The following is a 7299-nucleotide window of genomic DNA, read 5'->3' as shown; positions in this document are numbered from 1 at the left end:
TATCTGCCAAACCCTGAAGAGGACAGCACTCCTGCCCTCAAGAAACTTTCCACCCCGAGCAAGAAAGACTCATAAAAAATAGCGATCACCCAGAATTCCATGGGACAGTAAGCGTCCAGGCACCCGGCTGAGGGAGTAAAGGCCTGATTTGACCCGAGGAGCTCTGGGAGGGCACTCTGGAGGAGCCCACTGTTTTGTTTTGTTTTGTTTTGTTTTGTTTTTATTTTTTAATGTTTATTTGTTTTTGAGAGAGACAGAGCGCAAGTTGGGGAGGAGCAGAGAGAGGGGGAGACACAGAATCCGAAGCAGGCTCCAGGCTCCGAGCTGACAGCACAGAGCCCGACGCGGGACTCGAACCCACGAACCGTGACATCATGACCTGAGCTGAAGTCAGACGCTTAACCAGCTGAGCCCCCCAGGCGCCCAGACCCTGGAGGAACCCACTCTCGAGTTGAGCCTGCAAGGGTGTGAAGGGAGCCCCCGGACAGAGCAAAAAGAGAAAGGTGCAGAGAGAATAGCAGGTGGGGACGCTGGGAGGAGGAAGGGATGGGGCTGGGAAGGACACGGAAAGGCCAAGCCAGGCTTGGGGTGGGTTGCGGGGTGGAGGGAGGCAAGCCCGGGAGTAACACACTGGAAGGGAACAACTGTCTGGGCCACCGTAAGGAGGGCAGATATTGGGGGGTTAAAACTGAAGGCAAGAGACTGGTTCCAGAGGCTCTCATTGGGGGACGACCAAAGGCTGAAACTGTCAGGATTTCACGACCACCGGGACCAGGGGGTGCGCAGAGGGAGGAGGGTGACAGTTTCTCCACTGAGGGGAGTGGCTGGGGGTGGGGAGCAGTTCCCTAACAAGCATGACAGTTCCAACTAGTGCTGTAACTGAGCACTTACCACACCCCGGGGCATGAGCAGAGCCCTTGATCCACCTTATCTCCGGCTCAGCCCCCACAGCTCTGAGGGTGAGGGAGCCCGAACAGCAGAACAGGGGAGGCGGCGGGAGGGGGGGGGGGCGCCGGAGGTGGAGAGGGGGTCATGGAGTTGCTTTTATAAACACAAGATGAAAAACTGTTTGGGGACTGCTTTTGTAATACTTTTCTATTATTAAAAACGAAAGAAAGAAAGAAGGAAAATATATGTTTTCTTAGTGGCTAAGTGCTTTTATTTTCACCACTGGCAATCACAAAAAATTCTGCAGGGCCCAAAAGTATGGCAAGTCCCACCCCTCGATTTAAGAGAGACCCGTGAACTACATGTCCCTTGGGCCTGTGCGTATGTAATAAAAGCTTAAAGACCAGCAAGGGGACAGTGGGGGTGGGGGTGGGAGTCTGCCATCAGGAGCAAGGCTGCATTGGCAAAGTTTTATTTCTTGAGCTGACAAGAATGGATTCAGGGGCGATCGCTGAATTACTGTCTTATCTTCTTGAATATTTGAAATCTTTTTAAATTTTTTTTATTACTTTATTTATGTTTGATAGACAAAGAGAGACAGAGCACGAGCAGGGGAAGGGCAGAGTGAGAGGGAGACGCAGAATCCGAAGGAGGCTCCAGGCCCCGAGCTGTCAGCACAGAGCCAGACGCGGGGCTCGAACCCACAAACCGCGAGATCTCGACCTGAGCCGAAGTCGGACGCTTAACCGACTGACTCACTCAGGTGCCCCTTGAAATATTTTACGATGGAAAATGGCGAGCAAATGGTATTCTCCAGCTCTCCACTGAAGCTGGTCTGAGGTATGGAGTCATAGTCAATTACAGGATTGCTGTTCTAGCCAGCCTCAGGCCCTTTCATCACATCCTGCTTCTGTTTGCGTACCCCCAGAGACAGGAAGTCACCCTCTCCCTCCAGGTGGCGCGGGGTCCTCTTTGAACAGCTCTAACTGTGGGAAAGTTCTTCTTCGTAGAGCCAACATCCTGCTCCAGATCCTCCTGCCCACTGGAAACACACAATCTGTATACAAGGCCAGGGCCACCCTTCGGCTCTTTGGAGATAGTGGCCCTGCTCTCATTCTCACATTCCTGATTATTCTTCTCCAGGTAAAGCGGCTTCGGTTCTCTCTGAGACAAGTTACAGAAGATCAGCTCACACTAATTTATGCAAATGGGCAAATTTATTGGTTTGTGAAACTTCAAGTCCAGGAGTTTCTGAGCTTCAGGCATAGCTGGATCCAGGCGCCCAGGTGGTATCTCTGGGTGTATCTCCAGACAGCTTCTCTCCATATTGGCTTCATTCCCAGGCCCACAGCCAACTGGCTTAACAACTCCTGGAGGGCCTGGCATAGCTCAATGCTTCCAGCAAAACTCCCAGAGGGCTTGGATCCTGTTGCCTTTCCTGAACCAGTTACGGTGGCCAGGCAAATAGGGCATTTTGGTTGGCTAAATCTGAGTCGTATGACCATCTCTGCATCCCAGAAGTAGATGTGTTATTACCACCAAAAGACAAGGTTCTGGAAAGAGACCCATAATGGCTGAGACAAGATGGAATTTTATTCCCCCCCCCTCCTATAATTCTCGATGCAACCGTTCCTGGGCTGACCCAGCTAATCCAGGTGATGGGGGTCCCCCGCAGCTGAGCGTTTGTTATCTGCACTGGAAGTAAAAACTGTTAAAACGTGACCAGATTTGCCACTGTCCTGACGGCTTACAAACTTAGCCCCCACCCCCGCTGTTTAGCGCCACCTCTCCCCCGGCCCCTGCCGTGGGCATCTTTTCCATCAGTTTCACTTACACAAGTTGATGGTGAAGGAAATCTTCAAATCTTAACCAAAGCTGTAGAATCTCACAAAGTTGGTGAGAAGGATATTGGAGAACTCCTGGGGGCTCGTGCCCCGTGGCTGACAAATCGAGGCTCCATCTGGCTGGGTCAGCCCCATCTCAACAAGGAAAACCCCGAACATGAAGTGTTTCAGAACAGGATGGAACTCAGCGGATGGAATTCAGTGGCCTGAAGAATGCCCGGACTAAGTCGACAGCTACAAGCACTGAGCTGACCAATTCTGGGAATGTTCTCTCCCCTCTCTGGGCCTCTGGTTTCTCATCTGCAAAATGCAGACAGTGAGTCTCCACCTCACAGACCAAAATGCACAGGGCCTGGCACGTAGTAAGTGCTCAGTAAATGCTGGCTATGTACTTATGAATGGGAGGCTGCTGCACATCCTAAATTCTGCCTTGAGCCCCCAGGTGCTTTGGCCCTAAGACAGGAGACTGGCCGTGCGGTTGAGCTCCAGCAGGGCACTTGGACACCCCCGAATCCCGCTCTGTACTTTCTTGCTCTAGGTACTTCCCCTCCCTGGCCTCAGTTTCCTTGTGTGAACCAGGGGGCTATTTGAATGGGGGTGTCTACCCAACGAGGCTGAGGCTTGGTGAAAGGCTCGCTTTGTATTCTGTTGAGTGAGCAAATGATAAATAAGGCTATTCTCTCAGAATGCTCGATCCAATCTTGAGAAAGATCCTTCCCCTTTTCCTGTCCTCCAGCCCACAAGGGTCTTTCTCCCTCCCCTAGGTAGAGGTCTTCGTCTCCTTTCAACCTGTGACAAAACTAAGGGTAGCCCAAGGCCAAGGCCACACAGAGGCAGAACTAGGTCTTAAGACCCCTGGGAAGAGGGAGGGTATCCAAATTCAAATGCATCTGGGGATTTAAAAGAGGGTGTAGAACAAGAAGTAGAATTTATATTCCTTAACGGTATCTCAAGGGTGACTGGGTGGCTCAGTCAGTTGAGCATCTGACTCTTGATTTCAGCTCAGGTCATGATCTCACGATTCGTGGGTTCGAGCCCCACGTCGGGCTCTGCGCTGACCGTGGCAGAGCCTACTTGGGATTCTCTCTCTCTGCCCCTCCCCTGCTCTTGCTCTCTCTTTCTCTCAAAATAAATAAATAAAAAGAAAAAAACAAAACAGGTATTTCAACTCACCAAGAACTTAGATTCCTTAAAGGTACTCAACTCCAGATTTTCAAACACTTTGCTCTCCTCTCCAGTCCAAACAAACCCAGCACCCTGGATTCCACATTCAAGCTGCAAGTTTGAGACTTGTACCAACAGCGTCTTTACTGGGAGTCTGTTGCACGGTGGCCCCCTCCCTCCTGGCCCTCTTACCGCATCTGGCTAAGGATGACGAAGCAGTTCTCAGCAGAAGTCTCTCGGGCACTGGCTTTGCTGACAGTGACCCCTGTTCAGTTCCCTGCTGTCTTCTGAGAGGCCCCATGCCCTCCCCTGACTAAAACACACTGGGGAAAATCACTCTTCAGATCTCAGCTCACAGGTCACCTCCTTCAGGAAGCCTTTCCGGAATTCCTTGACAGGCAACGGGTGAATAAACTCATGTGCTGGATGACCTTGGACAAGTGACTTCACCTCTCTGAGCTTTGATGATTTTCTTATCTGTAAAAGGAGTTATGATGAGGGAGAATTCAGAGAATGCATGGAGTGTGAGGCTAAACAATGACTCACAAAGATATTCATGTCTTAATCCCTGGCCCCCGTGGATGTTCTCTTATATGGAAAAAAAAAATCGGGGGGGGGGGGGGGGGGGTTGGGGTGGTGTCCTTGCAGGTGTGATTAAATTAAGAGTCTGGAATATACAGGTGTCCCTAATGTAATCACAAAGGTCCTTAGAAGAGGAGGCAGGAAGGTCAAGGGAGGAAGTAGGAGGCGGGACAACAGAAGCTATTGTTTTCTTGCCTTTTCTAGCTTCTGGAGGTCACCGCGCCATCACAAGCCATGAAATGCAGGTGGTCTCCAGAAGCTAGAAAAGACAGGGAACAGATTCTTCCCTAGAGTCTCCAGAAAGAGCCAGCCCTCCCAACACCTTGACTTTAGCCGTGGGAAGCTGATTTCAGACTCTTCTGGCCTCTAGAACGGTAAAGAGTAGATGCGTGTTGTTTTAAGCCACTGAAATTGTGGTCATTTGTCACAGCAGCTGCAGGAAATAATACATACGGAAGGCAGCGGGTGCACGTAGGTGCTCAACAATGGCAGTTGTGAGTATTTGGACCCCGCGCAATCTCCTTCCCGCAGCGAGGCCGCCTCCTCCAGCTCCCACTGAGGTTCCTGGCGTCAGGCCTGCCCCTGGGCTCTCCCAAAAGCAGGTTAAGGCAGGGAGGGCAGGAGAGTGGACCATGGTGGGGGTTAAAAAGCCCCTGAACGGACGAAAGCGGCCATTCCCACTCAACTAGTATTTGACCTCTGGGCTTAATGCTTCACCCACCTTACTTAATTCAATCCTCTCAACAACCCCAGGAAGCAGGTACTGCTGTGACCCCCATTTTACAGATGAGGAAACCGAGACTCAGCAAGTCAAGTGGTTTGCCCAAAGCTGGCACAAAAGAGCCAGATTTAGAAACCAGGTTGGTCTCCCCCCAGCTCCCCCCAGAACGTGTGCTTAGAACTAGCTTAAAACGGTGCAGCTCACTTTGTGACCCAGCCCCTTTGTGACCATTCGCCACTCTCCGTGGGAGATAGGTGACTGAGCCTCAGTGGGAAGGGTGCAGGTCTTGGCTCTGACACGTTAGCTTGGGAACCTGGGCGGGTGATTTCACCACTCTGTGCCACATGAACAAAATGTGATGAGTGAGCCAGCCTCACAAAAGGGCTGCCAGGATCGAATGAGACAACCCATACAAAGAAGGACAGTATCTCAGGGCACCTACGTGGCTCAGTCGGTTGGTGAAGCAGCTGACTCTTGATCTCGGCTCAGGTCACGATCTCATAGTTCGTGAGTCTCAGCCCCGCATCTGTCTCTGCACTGATGGTGTGGAGCCTGCTTGGGATTCTGTCTTTCCTTCTCTCTGACCCTCACCTGCTTGTGCTCTCTCTCTCTCTCTCAAAATAAATACATAAGCCTTAAAAAAGAAAGAAAAAGAAAGAAAGAAAGAAAGAAAGAAAGAAAGAAAGAAAGAGAAAGAAAAGAAAGACAAAAGAAAGAGAAAGAAGAAAGAAAGAAAAGACGAAGAAAGAAAAAGAAAGAAAGAGGAAAGAAAGAAAAGAAAGAAGAGAAAGAAAGAAAGAAAGAAGAAAGAAAGAAAGAAGAAAGAAAGAAAGAAGAAAGAAAGAAAGAAAGAAAGAAAGTATCTGGCACAGAGTAAGGGCACTGTACCTACTACAGTCCCTATTTTACCAATGAGGAAGCTGAGGTTAGATAGGGGACCTCACTAGCCCCGGGTCACCTGGGAGCTCTGATGCTTTGCCCTCCCCTCCATAGGACCAACAGACCCCAGAGCCTGGGGGGCTGGTGGGGAGGCTCCCAGAGCAGGTGTCTGTGGGTTTCTGCCTGAGCCCTGGTGAGTCAAAGCGTTAGAGCAGCAATTGTCTATAAGTTCACAGGCTCATTCACTCACTCGTTTATTCAACATTCCTCTGCTTAAAATCTGCCAACGGCTTCCTTCCCGTGGCACCAGAATCGCATCCAAATTCCTCACCAGGCCCTCTGTAGCCTTGAAGACCGAGGTCTTCCCTTACGGTTGTGCCTTCAGTGTGCCCACCACCTATCTCCTGGCCCTTTACACATCGAGCTGTCTCCTGCCTCAGGGCCTTTGTACTTGATCTTCCGTCTGCTGGGAATGGTCTTCCCCTGGCTCTACTCATGGCAGGCTGCCTTCCTGTTTTTCAGTTCTGTGCTCAGGCCTCCTTCTCTCACTTCCAGCTAAGTAGCCCCTATCTGTCACTTCACCTGCTAATTTGCTTCCTAGGACTCATTACTCCCTGAAATTATCTTCTTTACGTATGTAAGCATTTGTTTGTTGTCTGTCTGTCCCCCACAGGAGGTTAGCTCCCTGACAGCTTGGGACCATTTGTCTCTGTTGATTCCCCAGCGCCCAGCAAGGTGCCGGGAACCCAGTAAGTGGAGAAATTTATGTCCGACCTATTGAGTTTAGACGTCAAAAATGTTTCCCACCCTGTAAAAAGGAGGTCACGGTGACGGCTGATGGTGGGGCGAGGGTGGGAGCCTGGCCTAGGAACCAGGCCAGAGACTGGAAGCATCTGAGGGCAAGGTGCCAGTCCAAATCCGCCCGAGGTTGCAGCCCTCACCCAGCCCCCAGTCCCACGGCGTCCCCAGGACCCAGGCGGGGCGTGCGAGTCCGGGAGGGCTCCACCTGGATCCCACGCAAGGCGCCCTCCCCCCAAAGCCGGCGGGCGAGGTTGGGGGGGGGGGGTGACGCGCAGTGGGGCGCGCGGACCGCCAGGGGGTGCTGTCGGGGCGCGCACGGCCCACCTGGCGCCCGGGGCCTCGAGCGAGCGCAGCCAGGCCGCCCGGGAACTTTTTTCCTCCCGCTCTCGCTCTCCTTCTCCCCCCGCGCGTCGCCCGCCC

At 51.9% G+C, this 7299-nt stretch overlaps 1 long non-coding RNA gene across 1 annotated transcript; it reads right to left on the bottom strand.

The window, feature by feature from the left end:
* Nucleotides 1-1652: 1652 nt before the first annotated feature.
* Nucleotides 1653-4036, bottom strand: LOC115501414. Its single transcript, XR_003964786.1, has 3 exons — nucleotides 3906-4036; nucleotides 2723-3032; nucleotides 1653-2441 (listed from the first exon to the last, which is right to left on the bottom strand). It is a non-coding gene; the product is annotated as an uncharacterized LOC115501414 (long non-coding RNA).
* Between the last annotated feature and the right edge of the window lie 3263 nt (nucleotides 4037-7299).

This window comes from Lynx canadensis, chromosome E1 (genome assembly GCF_007474595.2).
Source record: "Lynx canadensis isolate LIC74 chromosome E1, mLynCan4.pri.v2, whole genome shotgun sequence".
NCBI lineage: Eukaryota > Metazoa > Chordata > Mammalia > Carnivora > Felidae > Lynx > Lynx canadensis.
The sequence above is the reverse complement of the archived record's forward strand: the minus strand, read 5'-3'. Positions and strand labels throughout refer to the sequence as shown.